This window comes from Bos javanicus, chromosome 19 (genome assembly GCF_032452875.1).
Source record: "Bos javanicus breed banteng chromosome 19, ARS-OSU_banteng_1.0, whole genome shotgun sequence".
In the NCBI taxonomy this organism is placed as follows: Eukaryota; Metazoa; Chordata; class Mammalia; order Artiodactyla; family Bovidae; genus Bos; species Bos javanicus.
Window position 1 is genome coordinate 60,681,084 of NC_083886.1, and position 22,352 is coordinate 60,703,435.

Here is a 22,352-nt window from a genome sequence, read left to right on the forward strand (position 1 = left end):
TTGAGCTTTGTTTAAAGTGGAATCAGTTGTATATGTGATTTTAGTTCAAACCTTGGAGGGAGAAAGTGCTATTCTAAATAGCCCAGGTTTATTAAATTAGAAACACAAAGACATGACTTGCAACAGGATAATAAAGTTGGAGAGGAACTTTAATATTATTTAATTTTTTTGAGAAGTAAAGCATCTGAGGGCTGTTAAAATTAATTAACTGTTTAGTAGCAAAACAGACAGGGGCTCTGCATGCCTTGCTCACTGCTGTGTTCCTCCCTCCAGGAGCACTGGTCCTCAGCCAGGGGGTATTTTGTCCCCCCATAAATGCCCCAGGGGACATTTAACAAGGTCTGGAGACGTTTTTGGTTGTTACAAGTGGGAATGGGGGATAAAAGTGTTACTGGCATCTAGAGGCCAGAAATTATGCTAACCATGCTACCCTGCTCAGGACTGCCCCTGAGGCAAAAAGGATGACTTGGCCCAAAGGTCAAGGGTTCAGAGGTTAAGCCCTGCCCTAGAGAGAAAAAAATTTAGTGGGCAGATCACTGCATTCCCAAGGTCTAAGAAGCAGGTACTGGCTGGCATATGCAAACTCAACAGGAATGGTGTCAGTACCCAGGGGTGAAAACTGGTTCTTTCAGGGCCAGGGAAAAGAAAAAAAAAAAAGGAAGGAAAAGGGAAGGAAGAACGAGAAAGAGAGAGAGAGACAGAAAGAAAATTCATTCTTTTAAATATATTGGGCTGGCCAAAAAGTTTATTCAAGAAAGAAAGAAAGGAAGGAAGAAAAGAAAGAAATTCTTTTAAATATATTTGGCTGGCCAAAAAGTTTGTTCAAGAAAGGAAGGAAGGAAGAAAAGAAAGAAAAAAATTCTTTTAAATATATTGGACTGTCCATAATGTTCGTTTGAGAAAGAAAGAAACTCATTCTTTTATATGTATCGGGCTAGCCAAAAAGTTTGTTCAGGAAAGAAGGAAGAAAAGCCAGACAGAAAGAAAGACAGAAAGCATATTTTAAAAAATACATTGGGCTGACCAAAAATTTCATTTGAGAAAGGAAGGAAAGAAGGAAGAAAGAAAGAAGGAAAAAACCCTCATTCTTCTTTTAAATATATTGGGTTGGCCAAAAAGTTTGGATGTTTTTCCATTAGATCTTATGGAAAACCCAAAGGAAATTTTTGGCCAACCCAATAATAAAGCACAGATACACATACAATATATAAATGGATATACAGTATATCTGTGACACTAAAAATTTCATGGAGAGGAGGGGCAATTAGGAAAAGTCAAAAGAAGTTTTCTTGGAAGAGTGATAGTGAAAAGAAAAAAGGCTGGGAAACACTGCTGTAGCATGGCACCACTTTCTCTTCCCCCAGCCTCTGCAGGGCTCCTGGCTTGGGAACAAGTGCCCTGCATCTTCCACCACTGTTCCCGACTGTATGTTGGAACCAGGATGCCGCTCTCGAGTGTTTCTCGGCCCGTTACTTCCGGGAAGCAGAGACATGGCGGCAGTCCCTTGGTGATGGCCTGTCCTTTTGTTTTCTGTGAATTAAAGACAAAAAGGCCCCTTTGAGGAAGGGGCCAGGAAGGGTGAGAAAGAGCTTGAAGGAACAGTGTGTTGTGAAAAGTGAAAGTGTTAATCGCTCAGTCGGGCCCCACCCCATGTATGCTGGCCGTCCCCCAAATCAGGGACCATTAGGACAGGGGAAGTTTGCCCCAAGTTTCTAGCAGCTTGAGTGTTTTTTCCTGAGACACTGGTGGTGGCCAGAGTTGGATGGTCGGTGGGCACATCGACCTCATGAAGTGAGTCATGAGAATGTTTTTATTGCTTCACTTTTCTCAACCCATCTGTGAGCTCCTGGGTTGCTGCTGTTCAGTCACTAAGTCCTGTCTGACTCTTTGTGACCCCATGGACTGCAGCACACCATGCTTCCCTATCCTTCACTATCTCCCGGAGTTTGCGCAAACTCATGTCCATTGAGTCGGTGATGCTATCTAACCGTCTCATCCTCTGTTGCCCGCTTCTTCTTTGGCCTTCAGTATTTTCTAGCATCAGACTCTTTTCCAATGATTTCATATCAGTGGCCAAAGTATTGAAGCTTCAGCTTCAACATCAGTCCTTCCAGAGAATATTCAGGACTGATTTCCTCTAAGATTGACTGGTTTGATCTCCTTGCTGTCTAAAGGACTCTCAAGAGTGTACAGCACCACAGTTAGAAAGCATCAGTTCTTCAGTTCTCAGTCTTCTTTATGGTCCAGCTCTCACATCTGTACATGACTATTGGAAAAACCATAGCTTTGACTATCCAGACCTTTGTCAGCAAAGTGATGTCTCTGTTTTTTAATATGCTGCCTAGGTTTGTCATAGCTTTCCCTCCAAGGAGTGAGAGTTTTAAAATTTCATGGCTGCAGTCACCCTCCACAGTGATTTTGGAGCCCAGGAAAATAAAATCTGTCACTGTTTCCACTTTTTCCTCTTCTATTTGCCATGAAGTGATGGGACCAGATGACTGTTATAATTTATGAAAAAGCTGTAGCTTATGAAAAGCTGTCATAGCTAAATATTCTCCTAGCAGGTTAAGTCTGAGTTACCTTTTTCTGGGTTTTTGCGCATCTTTTCATGGCCAATAGTGCAATCCTACTGCAAAATGCTACTTGGATGTTTTAATTTTCAGTTGAGATTTAGTAAGTATGTTTTCATTCCTTTGGAATTTGTGCATGACCCCAACCCATCTTTTGTTTGAATTTATTAACATCACTTTGTGGCTTCCAGAAGCAAGTTTGGGGCTTCAAGTAAGCAAAGCTGAGTTTCTACAGATGAGTGAGTAGTTTGAGGGACATCTCAAATCTAAGTGCAAAGTCCGATATCCGTGGGATGTGAGAGATTTATCTGTTGGCATGACTGGAGGTGGGCTTCCCTGGTAGCTTGGTGGTAAAGAATTTGCCTGACAGTGCAGGAGATGTGGGTTCAATCCCTGGGTCGGGAAGATGCCCTGGAGAAAGAAATGGCATCCCACTCCAGTATTCTTGCCTGGAAAATCCCACGGATGGAGGAGCTTGGTGGGATATAGTCCATGAGGTCGCAAAGAATCTGACACAACTTACTAACTGAACAGCAACAAAAAATGACTGGAAGTGTGTCTCACCCCAGAGAAGTTTCTGAAAATGTATGCAGAGAACGTGCAGCTAGGAGTTTAAGGGTGGGGAGTGAATGTTGAAGCGGTATTTTGGTATTCTTTTCCCCATATTCCCTCTCCCAACATGGAACTCATGTTGACTTTATCCATAACACTGCCTATTAAGCCACAAAACCTCGAGAAACAGGGCAGTAAAAAATAATGAAACACAATATTCAGAATACATGGAAAAGCAATGATTTACTTTAATCCCGGGGACCAGCAATAATACACCTGCCTTGGAACAGGGGATGGCATAATGTTGGCATAACATTGGGGTTTAATCATTTTTGACCACATTTTATAGACCCTTTCCTGTAATTAATGCTAAATAAAGTCAACATCTTCTCCACCTGCTGCTGTGTTGGTCGCTTTCATGGAGTGCGTCCACTCTCCTTCATTAACCAGGCTGTCATGGTTCTTGTTTAACTCGTTCTACTTTGGTTTTTTTCCTTTTGGTAGCCTCCAGGACTGTCACATGAACCATCTGCGGTGTGTAGGGCTTCCCATTCTTTTCTTAAGAAGAGTTCTCGTTCTACTTTGGTTTTTTCCCTTTGGTGGTCTCCAGGATGGGAGAAGGCAATGGCACCCCACTCCAGTACTCTTGCCTGGAAAATCCCATGAACGGAGGAGCCTGCTGCGCTGCAGTCCATGGGGTTGCTAGGAGTCGGACACGACTGAGCGACTTCACTTTCACTTTTCACTTTCATGCACAGGAGAAGGAAATGGCAACCCACTCCGGTGTGCTGCTGTCTGTGGGGTCGCACAGAGTCGGACACAACTGACTTGACTTAGCAGCAGCAGCAGCAGCCTCCAGGACTGTCGCATGAACCGTCTGAGGTGTGTAGGGCTTCCCATTCTTTTCTTAAGAAGAGTTGAGACAATTGAAGTCAGTGCCACCCATCCCATAGCTGTGATCATTAAGGCCATTTCTGCGGAGCTGAAGCCTGAGTACATGGTCTCCCTCAAAGCTTTGGAATACGTTTTCTCTCATCTTTATTTTTAATTAAAATATTTAGCCAAAAAGGATCTACTGTAGAGTTCAGGGAACTCTACTCACTACTCTGTAACAACCTAAATGGGAAAAGAATTTGAAAAAGAATAGATACATGTATATAAGTCATTGAATCACTCTGCTGTATGCCTGAAACTAACACAACATTGTTAATCACTTACACTCCAATCACTTACACTCAAATAAAAAATTGTAAATTAATTGATCAACAAGAATGGCTACTCCTACACACACACACACACACACACACACACACACACACACAACTATTCTTTTATTTTCTGTGTATCTTTCTTAGGTAGAGTCTTGAAGCATTTATAGTTTTCCTAGAGAGTTAAGTATTCTCCATTTTCATGTAAATATTGGCTGTTTCTGTCACATTGGTGTCGGTGTCTTGCTTCAAGGATTATTGGGCCACTGCTTAGAGACCCTGGTCCGGGATCTCACCATGAAATAAACACCAGGCAGCTTATAGAACGTAAGCTTGCAGTTTTGGAAAGAGAAGATCATCACTGTAGTCTTTATCTGTTCTGAGCCATATCGAGAAGAAAGGCAGTGCAAGAGCAACATGGATATTCATTTTGCAAGATCAAGGTTAACTCACAGACACCCCACCATACTCCTGAGTTTAGAGATGTGTGTGTGTGTGTGTGTGTGTGCACGCGCGCGTGTGTTTGCTTTGGGGGGAGAGTGGTGAAAGCTATAAAAACCATTAGCAATTCCTAGTTGATTCAAATCAGTCTCAACATTTTTCAAAATCTCGCCTAGATTCTTGCACTGTTAGACCGCATCGAGGCGATTAATTCACACAGGGGGCTGTTTATGTAATTGTAGTAATGGTATAGAAAGCCAACATGTTCTAATCTCCTATTTTTCAGTTTTAAAATCCCAATTGGTGAATGGTAAGCAAGGCTGCTAGTTTTATAGCTTTGTGAATTAGTTCAGCTGAAAAATATTCTGCCCGTTTCCATTTGGGAGACAGCAGGGCGGGGGCCTGGGGGTAGAGGGAGGGCAGGGCGGGTTCGCCTGCACTAATCGGTTCTTGGCCTCTAGCAATTCTCTGTGGCAGAAGAAAGGGAAGAGATAATTGTTCCCCTTAATCATGGCATCAATGACTGCATTTAGAAGCCTCTCCTTTAAGGCTGACCAGATTTCCCAGAGAATATTCTCAACCTTTCGCTGATCTGATTTTGAAGCAAATGAATGTTCTGAGAATATCCGCTAGCAGGGTTCTGTTCGCCTGGGACTCTCAGAGACCAGGAAGCTCCAGCGGCTTCAGATGGTGACCTTTCTCATATCTGTCACCAGGCTGTCAGTGAGGGTGGATTTCTGATCTTTGCAGTGGGGTCTCCCGGCAGGAGTAACCGAGGGGTAGCAACCCAAGGTCACTTTGATTATTCCTTCTTCTCTCCCTGACTCGGCTTCCCGCCCTTTCCTGCTATGTCGTTGACATCTGAAATTGCGGATTTGTGACTTTAGGAATGGATGGGTGAGAAGAAACACAGAGGAGAGAAAGAAGAGAACACAGAGGCCATGTGGCTGCCATCTTCCTGGAAGGCGTTTGCGGTGTTTGTGGGCACCTGGCAATACTTGCCAAGGAAACGCTTGGCTCTAACTGGTTTTTCCCTCTTAGAGCTCTCAGTACTGGAAGATCTGTGTCTTTGGGTGCAGTGGAAATTGAGCTGAATTTGCATGCGACCATAGTTCAGTAACTCAATTTTGCCAACAGATCCTGAAAAATAGACTAGCCTACCCACAGTTCCTATTTCCTGAGATACTTCCCCAATCCTTTGAGATATACCTCTTCCAGGAAGCCTTCCTGACCATCCCTCCTCAGCAGGTGACTCCCTCTCCTGGATATTGTGGGGAGTTTACTGATTGGCTTCTAAGTTTAACTCACCGTGTTTATTTTTGCAAGAATGTTAATTTTCCTGGTGATAAACATGTATTTGCATGTTAGTTTCCAGAGAAAGAGGAGCGCTTAAGAAATTCTAAGAAAACAAAACAAAAACTGCAAACCACTTTTGGTTTATAGCCTGGGGTTGGAATGAGAAGGGGTGTCCTTATCTAGTCAAACTGCTTGGATTGAAAGCTAACTCTAACTAGGACTTCCTAGCTGAGTGCATGCGTGCATGGTCAGTCGTACAGTCAGATCTGACTCTTCTCGACCCCATGGACTACAGCCCACCAAGCTCCTCTGTCCATGGGATTTCCCAGGCAAGAGTACTGGAATGGGTTGCTATGCCCTCCTCCAAGGGATCTTCCTGACCCAGGGACCGAACCTAAGTCTCTTGAGTCTCCTGCATTGGTTGGCAGATTCTTTACCACTGCGCCACCTGCAAAGCTCCATCATGAGGTTAAATGAGTTCGCTCTGCTGTGCTGTGCTCAGTTGCTTCAGTCGTGTCCGACCCTTTGCAGCCCCACGGACTGTAGCCCACCAGGCTCCTCTGCCCATCGGATTCTCCAGGCAAGAACACTGGAGTGGGTTGCTGTGCCCTTCCCCAGGGGATCTTCCTGATTGATCTCGTGTCTTCTGCAGCTCCTGCATTGCAGGCAGGTTGTTGACCACTGAGCCACCAAGGAAGCCTAAATGAGTTAATCTATATGTAAAAGTTTTAGGATGTTGCTTGCCTGCTGATCACACAGCAAGCCCTATATAAGCCTTAACTACTATTTTAATGATCTTGATGACATTATAATGTCTATCTCTCCTTGTCTAGCCCTTCCTCTTTACATTGGCTGCCAGAATACTTAATGATGTAGCATATAGCAATTTATTGAATGAATCTAGCTTATCCTTACCTTAATGTTGCATCTGTATTTGTCATTTTGTTCACCTTGTTTTTCTAATTTATTTTAATGCATTTTAAATTTTTTGATATTACATGCAGTTTTCTAAACTGACATAAGCCCTTTTTGAAACAAAATGGGCACCATTCATAGCTCATCAAGCTTTCTGTTTTCAGAGGTCTTTGCATGGGCATGGCTTTCCTCTCCCACCACGTGGTAGCAACATGAAGGCAGGAATCATATTTTAACTTACTTATTTCCCCCACTGCTCTCTTAATTTCTTTCTTGTACGTGTTAAGATTGAGTGATTTGTTTGCTAGATGTTACTAAGCTCTTGTCTTTTTTACGCGTTTCTGTTATTGATGTATATAAATTGCCTGGGTTTTTTTTTTTTTTTTTGCATTTGATAAATCTCATTTTCTTAAAGCTGATGCAAAGAAGTATCATGATGTCCTTTAGGCTTGATCTAGTGTGTTCCTTTAAGACTGAGTTTTTCTCACAATGTCGATGATAACATACCCTACAAACAAGCCAGACAGTGGAAACAGTGGAAACACTCCAGTGGGAAACAGCTTCCCTGGAGAAGGGCACGGCAACCCACTCTAGTATTCTTACCTGGAGAATCCCATGGACAGAGGAGCCTGGCGGGCTACCGTCCAGAGGGTGGCAAAGAGTTTGACACAACTGAAATGACCTTAGCACACTCACTGATAAAAGCGCACCCGAAAAACTTGACTTTCTGAATTCAACTTGGGTTTTCTTTTCTGTTTTTCCAAATAGCCTGTGGAAGTAAACATAAGCTTCGGTGACCTTGCAGTCACCCTCCAGCCTCCCTTTCAGACATGAGATGAAGAGAGGCAAGGTGGGGATGGGGGAGCCCCGAACTCCCGTCTGATCACCCAGCTCCTAGGGTCTCCTTATGACCCTGGTTCAAATTGCCTTAATTTTCCACAGGGAAGTTGACAGGCAAATGCCTCTTTTGGAAAGGGGTTTTTCACAGTGGACTTTGCTCAAACTCGGCAAATAATTAACTTTTCATCCTCTCATAAAATCGAGACTGTGGCTGGTTCAAAGCCCAGGACCCCGGGCCTTAATTGAATTAACTCGGTTTTCCACCCCTGTGAAGGACCCTTCCAAACCATAACATTTGGCAAGGGCTGCCCTTCCTGGCCAGAACATAAGCATCCATTGAGAGAAAGATCGCAGACTCAGGGCTGTGGCACGCAAATTGGACCTGAGTGGAAAATGGGGCGCTCTCCGCAGGGGACAAAACGCTTTCTGTGTCCTGCACTTTCAAGTTCAACCTGAACGCATCTCCCCTCCGCGCCGGTCCCCCCAACCCCGAGCAGAGACGGCAGCCAGTCCCCAGCTCTGGGGCCGGCGTACCTGGCCCTCTAGCCCGCGTCTGCGCCTCTGGGACCTCCTTCACCTGGGATGAGAGCTCTTGCCTCTCCTCTCTGCTCGACTGCCTGCCCGTTACCTCCTTTTATTGTTCACAATCTGTGTGTTTATTTGTGTTCTGCTGGGTGCGGGCAGTCTCTAGTCTCAGTTACTCTCTTTCTGTGGCTCACGGGCTCAGCTGCCCTGAGGCGTAGGAATCTTCCCCAGTCAAGGACTGCGCTCACATGCCCCGCACTGGCAGGCAGATTCTTAGCCCCTGGACCGTGGGTGAGATTCCCGGCCATTGTCTCTTTGCAGACCTCATTGGCCCTCTGTAGTGCCTGCACCTTGCTTTATGGGTTTCATTCGTATTCCCTCTACATATGCACTTGTGTGCCTTGAATTCTGAAATCTGTGGATTTTGCCAACTTCAGGTAAAATGTTGTTATGCAAGTAGGAAGTCCAAATGGTTCTTGATGGAAGTCATTCTTCAAAACAGAATATGTTGAAAGGAGACAGTCTTCTCTGATTGTGCGTCCAGAGGAGCTAAAATACAATACATGAAACAAAGGGCTTGCAATGAAATGATAAGGCCTCGAGGGCATGTCTAGATTCTTCTGCACTTGATAGAATATCCTCAGAGAAATGTTGATCTGTCTCGCTGACTATGGCTCGCTGAATATGACTATGTCGCTGTGACTATGCATTTTTTCTTTTCCCTTATATTCTGATTTTTGCTTTATGTACCTTTGTTTCTTTGTTGTTAAGGTATCTAATGGCTTATGATGTCTATCTTCTTTGTGAATTGTACCTTTTATCATTAAAAATATTCATTTTTGTTTCATTTAAAATAAATTAATTAAACAAAATGACAAAAAAAGGCTTGCAATTAAACTGTAAGTCCCTTGAGGGCAGAAAGCTGTCTCTTCTTTATCAAGCTCTCCGCTGGCCTGTGCACGTCGCTGTGTGTGACTCCAACACTCAGTAAATACTTGGCTGATGACAAGTGGAGGGTAGGATGTCCCCCATGCCTGAAACCTGGCACAGCTTAGATATAAAAACACGGCTTTAAGTGAGTTTAAATTCTTGAAAGCTGAATTCTGGAGCAGTTGGGAGTGTTTTTCTTTTCTTTCAAAATCTTTCTGGTCTTGTATTGAGAGGCTTTTGCATTTGAGGTAATCTCTTAAAGACCACTAAAATCTACCCAACCACAGAATGTTCAGGCATGCTGAACCTTGGAATTAGTGATCCGCTGAAGGAAATGTAGAATTAAATCCTCATATTGAAGTTGACACTTGGGCTTCATCTCTGGGACTGTGCAGGGAAATGTCTCTCTGTGTGGGATAAGAAACATCATTTGTGAATCAAGGTCAGCGGAGGAAAACCCTGGGCTTTATTTTATTTGGATTGCATTTCTGAAAGTTTTATTTGTGCCGGCTTACTTGGTCTCCCTCTGTGAACCCCATTTTGAAAGACAGTGCTTGGATGGATGAAGGTTCTGAGGCAATTCTACAGTTTGCATGCATGTGACCAGGAGGCTCTACTTGTGGATTTATAAGAGAGTGATGAAGTTCATGGACTTCTCTGGTGGCTCAGTGGTAAAGAACCCACCTGCCAATGCAGGAGACTCAGGTTCCATCCCTGGGTTGGGAAGATCCCCTGGAGAAGGACATGGTAACCCACTCCAGTGTTCTTGCCTGAAAAAATTCCCTGGCCAGAGGAGCCTGGTGGGCTACAGTCCACGGGGTCACAGAGAGTGGGACACAACCGAGTGACTAACGATGACTAAGGTACTCCTTGTGGAGGACCTTCCTGGAGGGGGATGGGACAGGAAGCATCCACGGAGTCAACCTGGCCTTCCTGCCAGGTTTTCCTCGCTCTGCCCTGGAACCTTCTCTTCAGCTAAGCTCCCCTTTGTTTCTGTTTAAGTCCCCCCCTGTTACTCCAAGTCAAACATCCTGGACTCTCAGCTCTGGTTCTTAAAAACTGCATTTTGCCAGACTCCATTCCCCAACATCCCCCTACCCCTGCCACCATTTTCTTCAACAATTTGGTCTATCAGTTTTAAGGAAAAGTACAGGAAACTATTAATAGTAAGAGCATGTTGAAGGTGGCAACATTTATAGAGGGAGGAAAAGCCCTTTCTTTTTTTTTTTTTTTTTGGAAAAGCCCTTTCTAAGAGATGGTGTCTCCGCATAAATATCAGACAGCTGGCTGTGGGCGGCTGACAAGTCAAGGAACTGTCTATGGTTTATAATTAAGGGAAAAAAAAAGGAGTTGAGAATAGCTAGTTCTTCAGGATTGCATTCTTTCTGCTTCTACTTCCAACAAGGAAGTGGTGAGAAATATGTCCACTTGTGATTGGCCATATCCGCAAGCAAAGAGGAAAGTTGATTCTCTTCCATTTATCTGGAGCCTGGCTGCCATCTATGCATAAGTAAGAGGGCGTGAGACTGTGATGTATGGAGCAGGTGAGGATGCAGAGAGCATCGAGGGTGCTCATAGGGGGCGATGGGGAGGTGGAAGGGAATGCTGATGGTGCTGCTGCTGCTGAGGACAATGACGATAACGATGATGACGAGGATGGCAGGAACAACTGTCCTCCATGGAGTCCTTGTTACCTGCCAGGCTCCTTCACGGGCTTTAACTCATTAAATCCAGCAGCAACCCGACCCAGTAGGTTCCAGTCTTAACCCACTTTTACAGATGAAAAGTTATTTTGTCTAATTACAGAGTCTGCATCCACACTTGAAGTCTAGCTGACTCGAGAGCTTATATTCTTAGCCAGGGCGAGCCTGAGGGAGCCCACTGCATTTCTTTTTCTCACTTTTCACTTCAAGTCCTCTCCTTTATTTTCACAAAACATGCCCATCTGAACCTGATTCTTTTCTTCAGGAATAATTTTGTTTAGAGCTGAGTCTTCCCTAGTGGTCCAGTGGTTAAGACTCTGCACTTCCAATGCAGAGGGTGCAGGTTCGATCCCTGGTCAGGGAACTAAGACCCCACATGTCATGCATCCAATCAATCAGTCAATCAATTTCATATAAATTAGGAAGTGTCTGGAGTGTGTGTTGGCTCTGGCAGTTCCTCCTGCAAATGAGTATGAAGGCAGCTGCGTGCACCCAGCCTGGCCCAAGGCATCTGAGACGGGCTCGGTGATCTGTTCCTTCCTGCTTCACGGTATGTGAACATCTCCTTCGAACTCTCATCCTCTGCACCCCTGATCCTGCCAGAGAAAACCTTCCCTCCATTCTGGTCAGCTACTATCCCGTCAGTCTGAGATGAGCATCATTAAAGCTGATGGACAGTCCTTGTCTTTTCAGTAAGAAAAATGGGCCCCTTGGGGACAAACATGCTGTCTCTCCCAGCTTTCTGTCAGTGCGCTGCTGCACTCGGAGTGGCTGGGTGTGCAGTCACAGAGCTCAAATATTCTCAGTAAACTGGGAGTAATAATAACTTGGCTTCCTTGGTGGCTCAGTGGTAAAAAGTCCACCTGCCACTGCAGGAGACAGGGTTTGAGCCCTGGGTCTGGAAGATCCCCTGGAGAAGGAAATGGCAACCCACTCCAGTATTCTTGCCTGGAAATCCCATGGACAGAGGAGCCTGGCAGGCTACAGTAAATGGGGTTGCAAAAGCTTGGACACAACTTAGAAACTAAACAACAACAAAATAATAGCTACTTCAAAGGGTTCTGGGCTTTCCTTGTGGCTCAGCTGATAAAGAATCCGTCTGCAATGCGGGAGACCTGGGTTCAATCCCTGGGCTGGGAAAATCCCCTGGAGAAGGCAAAGGCTACCCACTGCAGGACTCTGGACTGGAGAATTCCACAGACTATGGTTGCAAAGAGTTGGACACGACTCAGTGACTTGCACTTTTACTTTCAAAGGGTTCTTTAGGAGGACCACATGAGGTTTTTTTAATTCGAAGCATCTTCATAAATATTCCTGGTATATCATAGGCACTCAAGAAATGTTGTGCACTATTTCCTTCATAATAGTAGCTGTTAATAGTATTTTCTTCCAAGGTTAAGGGTCCTATGTGGGGCTGTAGGATGACATGAAATTTCTCTTAGCTGACCAACTGGGAGCATCCCTCTGCCCAGAAACTGGAATGATCAGTTAGAAGCAACTCTGCATAACCTGTGTGACTGCTGTGTAGGCAACCCTGGCTTTTACATGACACGTGCATTTTTTTTTTTTAAGACCAATCCCTTCCCCAGTCACTGATTCCAAGTCAATAAAATAACTTCAGTTTTGCCCTTGAACCCCCTGTTAATCCTTGATATGTACCCAATTTTAACTTTTCCCAGGACTTTTCTGAGATTGATTATTTTCAGCAGATGGATGGCGTGTCTGTGGCAATGCATGGCTCATTGTACCCAGAGCTCATGTTTCATTAGATAAATATACTGCATGGTGTAACCCAGGTTTCTGCTGGTTACCCTATTCCTGGAAGGAGCTTTGAGGGTAGAATTCAATCAAGAGTAGGGAAGGAGAGCCACAGACAGTGGATTTAGCATTGTGAAGGAATACCCAACTGGGAGACGTCTTTGTTTATTTATTCAGACAGTAGGTGTGTGGGGAGTCAGGCCGCCCACTTAGTTACGTGGCTCCTCTACTGTATCACCGAATCTACAGGAAGATCATCTTTGGGGGAAATAAAGCATGGTGTTTCCTTTTTAAACAGCCAAGGAGAGGTTGTCGGAAAAGGGTGAAATAGAGCTGCAGATATTTTTGTTATCTTAAGAATTTTCTTCATGGTTTTTTTCAAGAGTTGTAGTTATGAAGTCTTTTCAGGTAGGATGAGGTTTTCATAAAGGGAAGGCATGATGCGACTTCCCTGGTGGTCTAGTGGCGAGGCCTCTGTGCTCACAGTGTGGGGGCCAGGGCTCGATCTGTGCTCCTGGAACTAGACCCTGCATGCTGCGACTAAAGATTTCACATGCAGCAACGCATTTCACAGCTCCTGTGTGCCACAGCTAAGACCCAGCGCAGACAAGTAAGTTAATCCATTGATTTTTTTTTTTTTAGAGTTGTGGTGCAGGGAAATCACTCCTGAAGTAGATTGGCTCACGCAGGGTCCCAAGAATTATGCCATGATAACATTTTGCTAGATTCAGTTGTCTCATATTCTATGTTATTGTGGAGAGAGAAAGAATAGTGTAGACAAGCAAATATATGTATGCACCAAAGCTGTAGGTAGCTGTAAGTAGGGTCTATCTGTAGGTGTGTCAGTAAATTAAGATGAAGCCATGGGTCCATTGGCAACAAGCAAATGATACCAAACTTAATGTTCTTGAAACATAAAAATCTTAAACAAATCCATGAATAAAACCCCAAATAATGGAAATAATACATTCCCCAGTTTTGACTTATGATTTTTTGACATTACAATTTTGTGGAAGACATACGAGTTTACAAGAAACTGTACTTTGAGTTTTGAGTTTTGCTTTTTTGCTGGGTGACGGGTGTGTGGAACGACCATCTCCTGGGGCTGGGCAGCTTCGGTCGGTCAGGTGACCCGGAGGGTAAACTGCCCAGTCCCTCTGCATCCAGACAGCCATTCTGGTTTTCAGTTTCAGAACAGTTTTCAGTCAATTATATGACCTGTTCAACACTTGATTGTAAACTAAGCTGTATGTTAGATGACTTTGCCCAACTGTTGGCTAATGTAAGCATTCCAAGCACATTTAAAATAGGCTAAACTGAAGGAAATCAACCCTGAATATTCACTAGAGGGACTGATGCTGAAGCTGAAGCTCCAGTACTTTGGCCACCTGATGCAAAGAGCCGACTCATTGGAAAAGACCCTGATGCTGGGAAAGGTTGAAGGCAGGAGGAGAAGGGGATGACAGAGGATGAGATGTTTGGATGGCATCGCCAACTCAATGGACACGACTTTGAGCAAGCTCCGGAAGATGGTGAAGGAGAGAGAAGCCTGGTGTGCTGCAGGCCATGGGGTTGCAGTGTGTTGGACATGACTGAGAGACTGAACAAGAACAAAAAAGCTAGGGGCTTCCCAGGTGGCTCAGTGGTAAAGAAACCACCTGCCAATGCAGGAGATGCGGGTTCAGTCCCCGGGTCAGGAAGATCCTCTGGAGGAGGAAATGGCAACCCACTCTAGTCCTCTTGCCCGGGAAATCTTATAGACAGAGGAGCCTGGCAGGCTACAGTCCCTGGGCTCGCAAAGAGCTGGGCACAACTAAGTGACTAAACAGCAGCAACAGACTCCGCTGTGCTGTTTGGTAGGTTAGCTGTATTAAATGTGCTTTCAACCTAGTATTTCCAATTTAGGATGGGTTTACGAGATTTAGCCCTATCCTAAGTCAAGAAGGGTCTACATGGGCAAATTTAATGACCAAGGCATTCAATTAGAGACACAGACACAGGAAACGGATGTGTGGACATGTGGGGCAGGGAAGGAGAGGATGAGACAGATTGGGAAATTAGGACTGACATATATTCACTGCCATGTGTAAAATAGCTAGTGGAAGCCTCAGAGAAGGCACTGGCGACCCACTCCAGTACTCTTGCCTGGAAAATCCCATGGATTGAGGAGCCTGGTAGGCTGTAGTCCATGGGGTTGCTAAGAGTTGGATACGACTGAGCGACTTCACTTTCACTTTTCACTTTGGAGAAGGAAATGGAGAAGGAAATGGCAATTGGAGAAGGAAATGGCAATCCATGCCAGTGTTCTTGCCTGGAGAATCCCAGGGACGGGGGAGCCTGGTGGGCTGTCGTCTATGGGGTCGCACAGAGTCGGACACGACTGACGTGACTTAGCAGCAGCAGCAGCAGCAGTGGAAGCCTGCTCTAAAGCACAGGAAGCTCAGCTCAGTGCTCTGTGATGACCTGGGGGGCTGGATGGAGGGCCAGGAGGGAGGGAGTGTGTGAATACAGAAAGCTGATTCACCCACTTTTCAGCAGAAGTTAACACGGCATTGTAAAGCAGTCATACTCCAATTAAACAAAAAGAAAAGAGAAAGTTAACGTGGCATTCTGTTTTCATCTATCATTGGAGATTTTTTTCTAAAAAATTTTTTGTTTTGTATCAGAGTACAACTGCTTAACAGTGTTGTGATAGTTTCAGGCAAATAGCAAAGGGGCTCAGTCCTGCAGCTCCATGTATCCATTCTCCGTCAGGCTCCCCTCCCATCCAGGCGCCACTCAATAATGAGCAGAGCTCCGTACTGTTGGAGAGTCTGCGTGATCTGTAAGCTTTCACTTGACGTGCAGGCTGACTGTAGCAAGATGACCAGGGCTCTCTTCTTGCACCAGCAGCGCAATGTAAAGTTGTTATGGCTTCGTGATGTATTTTATTGTCTGGTAGTTCTTTTAATTCAGATTGCTTCTACTTGTGTTCCAGAGATTTATAAATGATTATTGGCCATTATTCCCCAAAATAAGCTTAGAGTCATTCTTTAAAGTTTCAGAATATACTTTTGCTGTTTTGATTAGACAAATATTAATCATCTATATTATTGATTAATTTGTTTTGATTATATAAGTATTACTCATCTGTGTTTTATAGTGAAGGACAGGGAAGCTGGCATGCTGCAGTCCATTGGGTGGAAAGGAGTCAGACACGACTTAGTGAATGAACAACAGCAATTATAGATTAATATATAAACTATTAATCATGGGGTTGCAAAGAGTCGGACACGACTGAGCCACTGAACTGAACAGTTAATACTTGTGTAATTGATTAGACAAGTATTAGTTATCTATATTAATCACAGATTCATTAATTATAAATTAATTTGATTTATTGAATTATAGATTATAAATTCGGAGAGGGCAATGTCATCCCACTCCACTACTCTTGCCTGGAAAATCCCATGGATGTTGGAGCCTGGTAGGCTGAAGTCCATGGGGTCGCGAAGAGTCGGACACGACTGAGCGTCTTCACTTTCACTTTTCACTTTCCTGCATTGGAGAAGGAAATGGCAACCCACTCCAGTGTTCTTGCCTGGAGAATCCCAGGGACGGGGGAGCCTGGTGGGCTGTCGTCTATGGGGTCGCACAGAGTCGAACACGACTGAAGTGACTTAGCAGCAGCAGCAGATTATAAATGCAGATTGATTTATTTAAATTAATTTTAGGGTAATTTGTTTGCAATCTTGCCTTCCATCTTCAAAGCATTTATGTTGCTTAGTTGTTCATGGCTTGGTCCTGAATCTTGTCACCTTATCTAGAGCAAGGAGCACCTTAGAGGTAGAGGACTGTGGTTAAGCACCTGTGGAGTGAGTGACACATCACTGTTAATTAACTCATAAATGAAGGAGGCATCCAAGTAGTTAAAGAGTAATTTAAAAAAAGAGTTGATCTCAGTGGAGTCACAGTAGAGCTGTGGCCTGTCCGTCAGATTCAGGTGGACGACCGTCCGTTCCTGGCAGGCGTCGTGCTGTCTGCCTCCTCTGGGTCTGGCCACTTGAGGTCCCCTTTGGTGGCATCGTTTCCTTCTACCCTTTCCCCCTGCAGCAAACTTTATTTATTCCTGGTCAACTCTCAGGCCTCAGATTAGGGTTAGTCCCTCCAGGAAGCATTTACAGATTCCCCTTCTAAAACAAAAATTGAGGCTTCCTGAAAGCTCAGCTGGTAAAGAATCCGCCTGGGATGCAGGAGTCCCTGGTTTGATTCCTGGGTTGGGAAGATGCGCTGGAGAAGGGATAAGCTTCCCACTCCAGTTTTCTTGGGTTTCCTCTGAAATTAAGTTTGGCATCCACCCCATAGCATCTGTATTTCCCTTTTGATTTACAAAGCAACCCCTGGCCTCATCCCCAACACACATACATTTTTCTAACAGACAACCAAGCATGGTGGCTTTGAAGCCCAGCTGCCTGGGTGCACTGCTCCACCGAGTGCCACCAAGCGACTTTGGAGGAAAGTTCTTAGACTCCTCACGTATAAGAACTTAACCGGGGTAATAAATGTACCTTCTACATAGGGTCATAATGAGGATCAAACATATTAACATACGTAAAACATTTAGAACAAAAATCTGGCACATCACACTCCAGGAGTGTTTGCTATCATTATTGCTTGTTATTCTTATATAAGCTCTTCTTGTATAAACTGTTCTTGCAGTAAGTTGTCAGAGTGTATTCTACTTTTTGTTCATCGCTTTACCCCAGTGCCTAGGGCAGTGCTAGGTATGTGATACCGTGTGTAACACCATGCCATAGCGCGTGTGCTCAGTCGGGTCCGACTCTGCGATCCTGTGGACTGTAGCCCACTAGGCTCCTCTGTCCATGGGATTTCTGAGGCAGGAATGCTGGAGTGGGTTGCCCTTTCCTACTCCAGGGAATCTTCTCCACCAAGGGATAGAACCTGAATCTCTTGCATCTCCTGTGTTGGCAGGTGGATTCTTTACCACTAGCGCCCCTGGGAAGTTCAAGTACTCGATAAATATATTTGCTAAACTAATACTTTGGCTCAGCTCCTCTTTAAGGCAAAGTTTTATTTCTTAATCAGATGATTTTTTTTTTAATTTGACTGTCCTGATAAAATGCTGTTCTGTACTCTTGGTAGTTTGTTAATTCTTTACATTGAGGGTGGGTTGGAGGCTCCTCCTTTCTTTCTCTCTCTTTGTGTCTTTCTTTTTCTTCTTTCCTTCCTTCTTTCTTTTTCTGTCTTTGTTCTTTCTTTCTTTCCTCCCTTTCTTCTCTCTCTTTCTTTGTACTCTTCTGGATTGAAACAAATTAAATCTGCCTAATGGGCTGTTTAAGATGTACTGAGATCCCTATCAATGGAGGAACATTGAAGAACCTGATAAGGGGTTAGGTTGGATGATATTTCCAAGTCTGCAATTTGTGGTTCTGTATCCTTTGTTCTGAGAGCTCTCAGTAGGGGCAGTTAAGTGAAACAGTAGTCTGAACTGGTTTTCTGCCTATAGCTTACATTAGGCTAAATGCATTTTGCATATGTTTGAGATGACTCTTATAATGGCAAATATAAACTTACAATTTTCCTTACTCTGATGGGAGATCCTATGACGTCAGGTCCTGGAAATGCATTTAAACCCACCCAGCAATTGGTTGGTGCCATTCCACATGGTCTACCAGTCACTTAATGTGGTCAGTTTTAAATAATACAAATATATTGTATAAAGTGACACTGCAATTTAAGCAAGGCACATAATATTTTAAAAACCTTGGATTTGGAAAGGAGAGAGTACATTTGTTTTTCCTCTGCTACCCACAGATATAAAAATAAAGACGGGGAAGAATTCTGGGTGGGAAATCAGGAAGGCTGAGTTCTTAAGTAGGTTCTTCTGTCGATAAGATGGAGAGAGATTTCCTGTTTTTTTTTTTTTTTCCTTTTTCTGTATATGAACATTCAAACTGCAAAGTAGCTTTTGCCAATTATGGAGCTTTCAGAGACTCCTGGAGCTGGGCTCCTCTTGCGTAATGTCATTTGCAGCTGAATTCTGATGCACTGAGGGCTGCCGAAACAGTCCCCGGCCTAGTACAGAGACCCAGGGCTGCGACGGGCACTCTCACTTGGTCCGGCCTTGCAGATGAATCCAGAGTCTGGATGAAAACAGGATGTGGGCCCCTGAGAATTGTCCTAAAGACTGAAAGCATTTGCCTGGGCCCCGGGCCTCCTGGGTGAGGTTCTGCCTCTGTCGCCCAGCGTCCCTTCCCCATGACGTAGACAGAGAGGACTCTTACCCCCACTGGCAGACATTCACTGACACTCATCTCAGACTTCTGGTTCAGGTAGCCTCTTTCTGCTCTCTGGCTGTGGATTCTGTTTCCTCCAAAGAATCCTGCATCCCATCTACCTAGAGAAAGAAAAAAAAAACAAAATCTTGCAAAACAAGAAAAAAATGAAAAAAATCTAATGAAACTAGCGACCTCAACTCCCCTCCTCACTCACATTGTGCAATGTGGAGTCTAATGGAAAATGAGATTTTTTTTTTCTTTAAATGTGTTCATTTTTGGCCACGCTGCATCTTCGTTGCTATGCACAGACTTTGTCTCCAGTTGCAGTGAGTGGGGCCTCCTCTCTAGCTGTGGTGCTCGGGCTTCTCATTGTGGTGGCTCCTCTTGTTGAAGAACGTGGACGCTAGGTCTTGGGGCTTCAGTAGAGCAGGGCCTGGGGCTCAGTAGCTGTAGCTCCCAGGCCCCGGAGTGCATGCTCCATAGCTGTGGCACATGGGCCTAGTCGTTGCAAGGCTTGCGGGATCTTCCTGGACCAGGGATCAAACCGGTGTCCCCTGCGTTGCAAGGCCGACTCTTAACCACTGGACCACCAGTTTCAGACCTTCCCTGGAACTTTCACCCTCTGGTTGTATATAAATTAGAGCCCCTGATCTGCATCTTGGGGCGTCTAGTACTTTGCTTTTATAGTGTTGATACTTGACACAACTTGAGTGGTTTTTTGCTCACTGGCTCTCTTCTCGATGTAAAATCCATAGGAAAACGAGTGCATCAGTTTTCTTCACCAGCTTTTTTTCCCACATCATCCGCACAATGTTTGAAACAGTAGGTATCCAGGAAATAACTGGCTCAGGCTTCTAGTCCGCTTTTTTGTTTGGTTGGTTGGTTGATTTTGGCCATGCTGCTTGGCGTGCAGTGTCTTAGTTCCCCAACCAGGGATTGAACCCAGGACCTTGGCAGTGGGAGTGGTGAGTCCTTGTGATTTTGTTTTTGTTCAGCATGTAGCAGTACTGGGTTAGCAGAGGATGGTGCGGGCCTCTGACCCTGAGAAGGCTTTGACCCAGACAAGGCTTCACGCTTCTCACTGATGTGTGCAGTCAGACATGTGCCAGTTCTCTGGGAATTCCTGTTTTGCAGTTTTTCTGCGAAGGTGAATATAGGTGCAGAAAAGCTTTTAACTAATTGTATGGTCGAACATAGAATTTAACTAATTCTTTAACTAATACTTTTGAACTGTGGTGTTGGAGAAGACACCTGAGAATCCCCTGGACAGCAAGGAGGTCAAACCAGTCCATCCTAAAGGAAATCAGTCCTGAATATTCATTGGAAGGACTGAGGTGAAGCTAAATCTCCAATAGTTTGACCACCTGACGTGACGAGCCAACTCGTTGGAAAATACACTGATGCTGGGAAAGATTGAAGGCAGGAAGAGAAGGGAATGACAGACGATAAGATGGTTGGATGGCATGATCGACTCAATGGACATGAATTTGAGCAAACTCCGGGAGATGGTGAAAGACAGGGAAGCCTGATGTGCTGCAGTCCATGGGGTCGCAAAGAGTCAGACACAACTGAGCGACTGAACAACCACCACCACCAATTGGTCAAATGCCTTGAGGGAAAAAAATATACAATGCCTGACATTTATACCCTTTGGGGGAGCAATACATCTCAGTGTGTAATTATCAGATCATTTCTCCAGGATTTCCTGAGAAAATGAAAAGAACAGAAGGTTTAGATTGAAGCAAGTAGAAGAGAGAGTAAAGTGAATTCTATCTCACTTAAGTTCTACTCATGCTAAATGACTCATGTGCTAAGGTCCATCTAGTCAAAGCTATGGTTTTCCAGTAGTCATGTATGAATGTGAGAGTTGGACTATAAAGAAAGCTGAGCACCAAAGAATTGATGCTTTTGAACTGTGGTGTTGGAGAAGACTCTTGAGAGTCTCTTGGACTGCAAGGGGATCCAACCAGTCCATCCTAAAGGAAATCAGTCCTGAATGTTCATTGGAAGGACTGATGCTGAAGCTGAAGCTCCAATACTTTGGCCACCTGATGTGAAGAACTGACTCCTTGGAAAAGACCCTGATCCTGGGAAAGATTGAAGGCGGGAGGAGAAGGGGACGACAGGATGAGATGGTTGGGTGACATCACCAACTCAATGGACGTGAGTTTGAGCAAGCTCTGAGAGTTGGTGATGGACAGGGAAGCCTGGCGTGCTGCAGTCCATGGGGTCGCAAAGAGTCGGACACGACTGAGCGACTGAACTGATGTGCTGAGTGTAGCAGGGGTGGGGGGGTTGGGGTGGGGGGTGTGGGACGGAGGGGTGAGGGGTGGAGATCAAAGGGTAGGGGGAGAGGGTGGGGGATGGGGGAGGGGGGTGGGGTTTGCCTTGGGGTGGAATCATTCATTAGGTAGATGGTGCAGAGGCTGGATTTAAGCCTACGTATCACTCTGTGGGGGCTTCGCAGGTGGTGCTATTGGTAAAGAACCTGCCTGCCAGTGCAGGAGACATAAGAGACAAGGGTTCGATCCCTGGGTGAGGAAGATCCTCTGGAGGAGGACATGGCCACCCCCTCCAGTATTCTTGCCTGGAGAATCCCAGGGACAGAGGAGCCTGGCGGGCTGCAGTCCACGGGGTCGCCCAGAGTTGAATAGGACACGTATTTCATGCTATGGTGAGGGGGTCAGGCTCGGGATTTCTTTCTCTTTTTTAGAGTTCTCATGTTTAAGCATCATTTCATCTGTTTATGTGTTGGGCTGAGCTGGGTCCCCGTGGCTGCGCTCAGGCTGCCCTCCGCTGCACTGGGCCTGCCCCTGCGGTGCTTCTCTTGCTAGGGCTCCAGGGTGCTCGGCTTCAGCAGTGGCAGTGCCCAGGCTTCGTTTCCCCACGGCAGGTAGAAACTTCCTAGACCAGGGATGGAACCCATGTCCCCTGCATTGGCAGGCAGATTCTTCACCGCTGGGCCATCAGGGAAGTCCCAGGCTGGGAACTTGTTGACCATGATCTTTGGAAATATGTTACTTTTTTCTTGTGTCCTGATGTAACTTTTCTTTTATTCTTCCCCTCCCCATTCCCCCCACTTGAAAATACACACTTTTTGAACTGCTGCTTTTTCGCTCCTTTCTCCTCCTCCTCCCTCTGTATTTTCATGTGTGGGTGGTTGTTGTTGTTGTTTTTTCCTTTCTGTGTAGAATAAATCGTAGAGGATAGCCAACGTTTTTTCTGCAATGCTCTACAATTCAGATACTTGGCCAAATCAATTTTGTTTGCTTTTGATCAGGACGAAGGAAGTTCAATTTTCCTAAGCAGAAAGCATTAATAGGGCAAATTGTGAAA

The 22,352-nt window shown here is 45.0% G+C and overlaps 1 long non-coding RNA gene and 1 other non-coding gene across 12 annotated transcripts in view; both read left to right on the plus strand.

Annotated features, from left to right (window-relative positions):
* LOC133232955 (uncharacterized) overlaps positions 1 to 22,352 on the plus strand; it is a 450,067-nt gene that overhangs the window by 63,277 nt on the left and 364,438 nt on the right. The window lies entirely within an intron of this gene.
* On the plus strand, positions 11,272 to 11,344 carry TRNAG-UCC (transfer RNA glycine (anticodon UCC)). Its single transcript has one exon. It is a non-coding gene; the product is annotated as a tRNA-Gly (tRNA).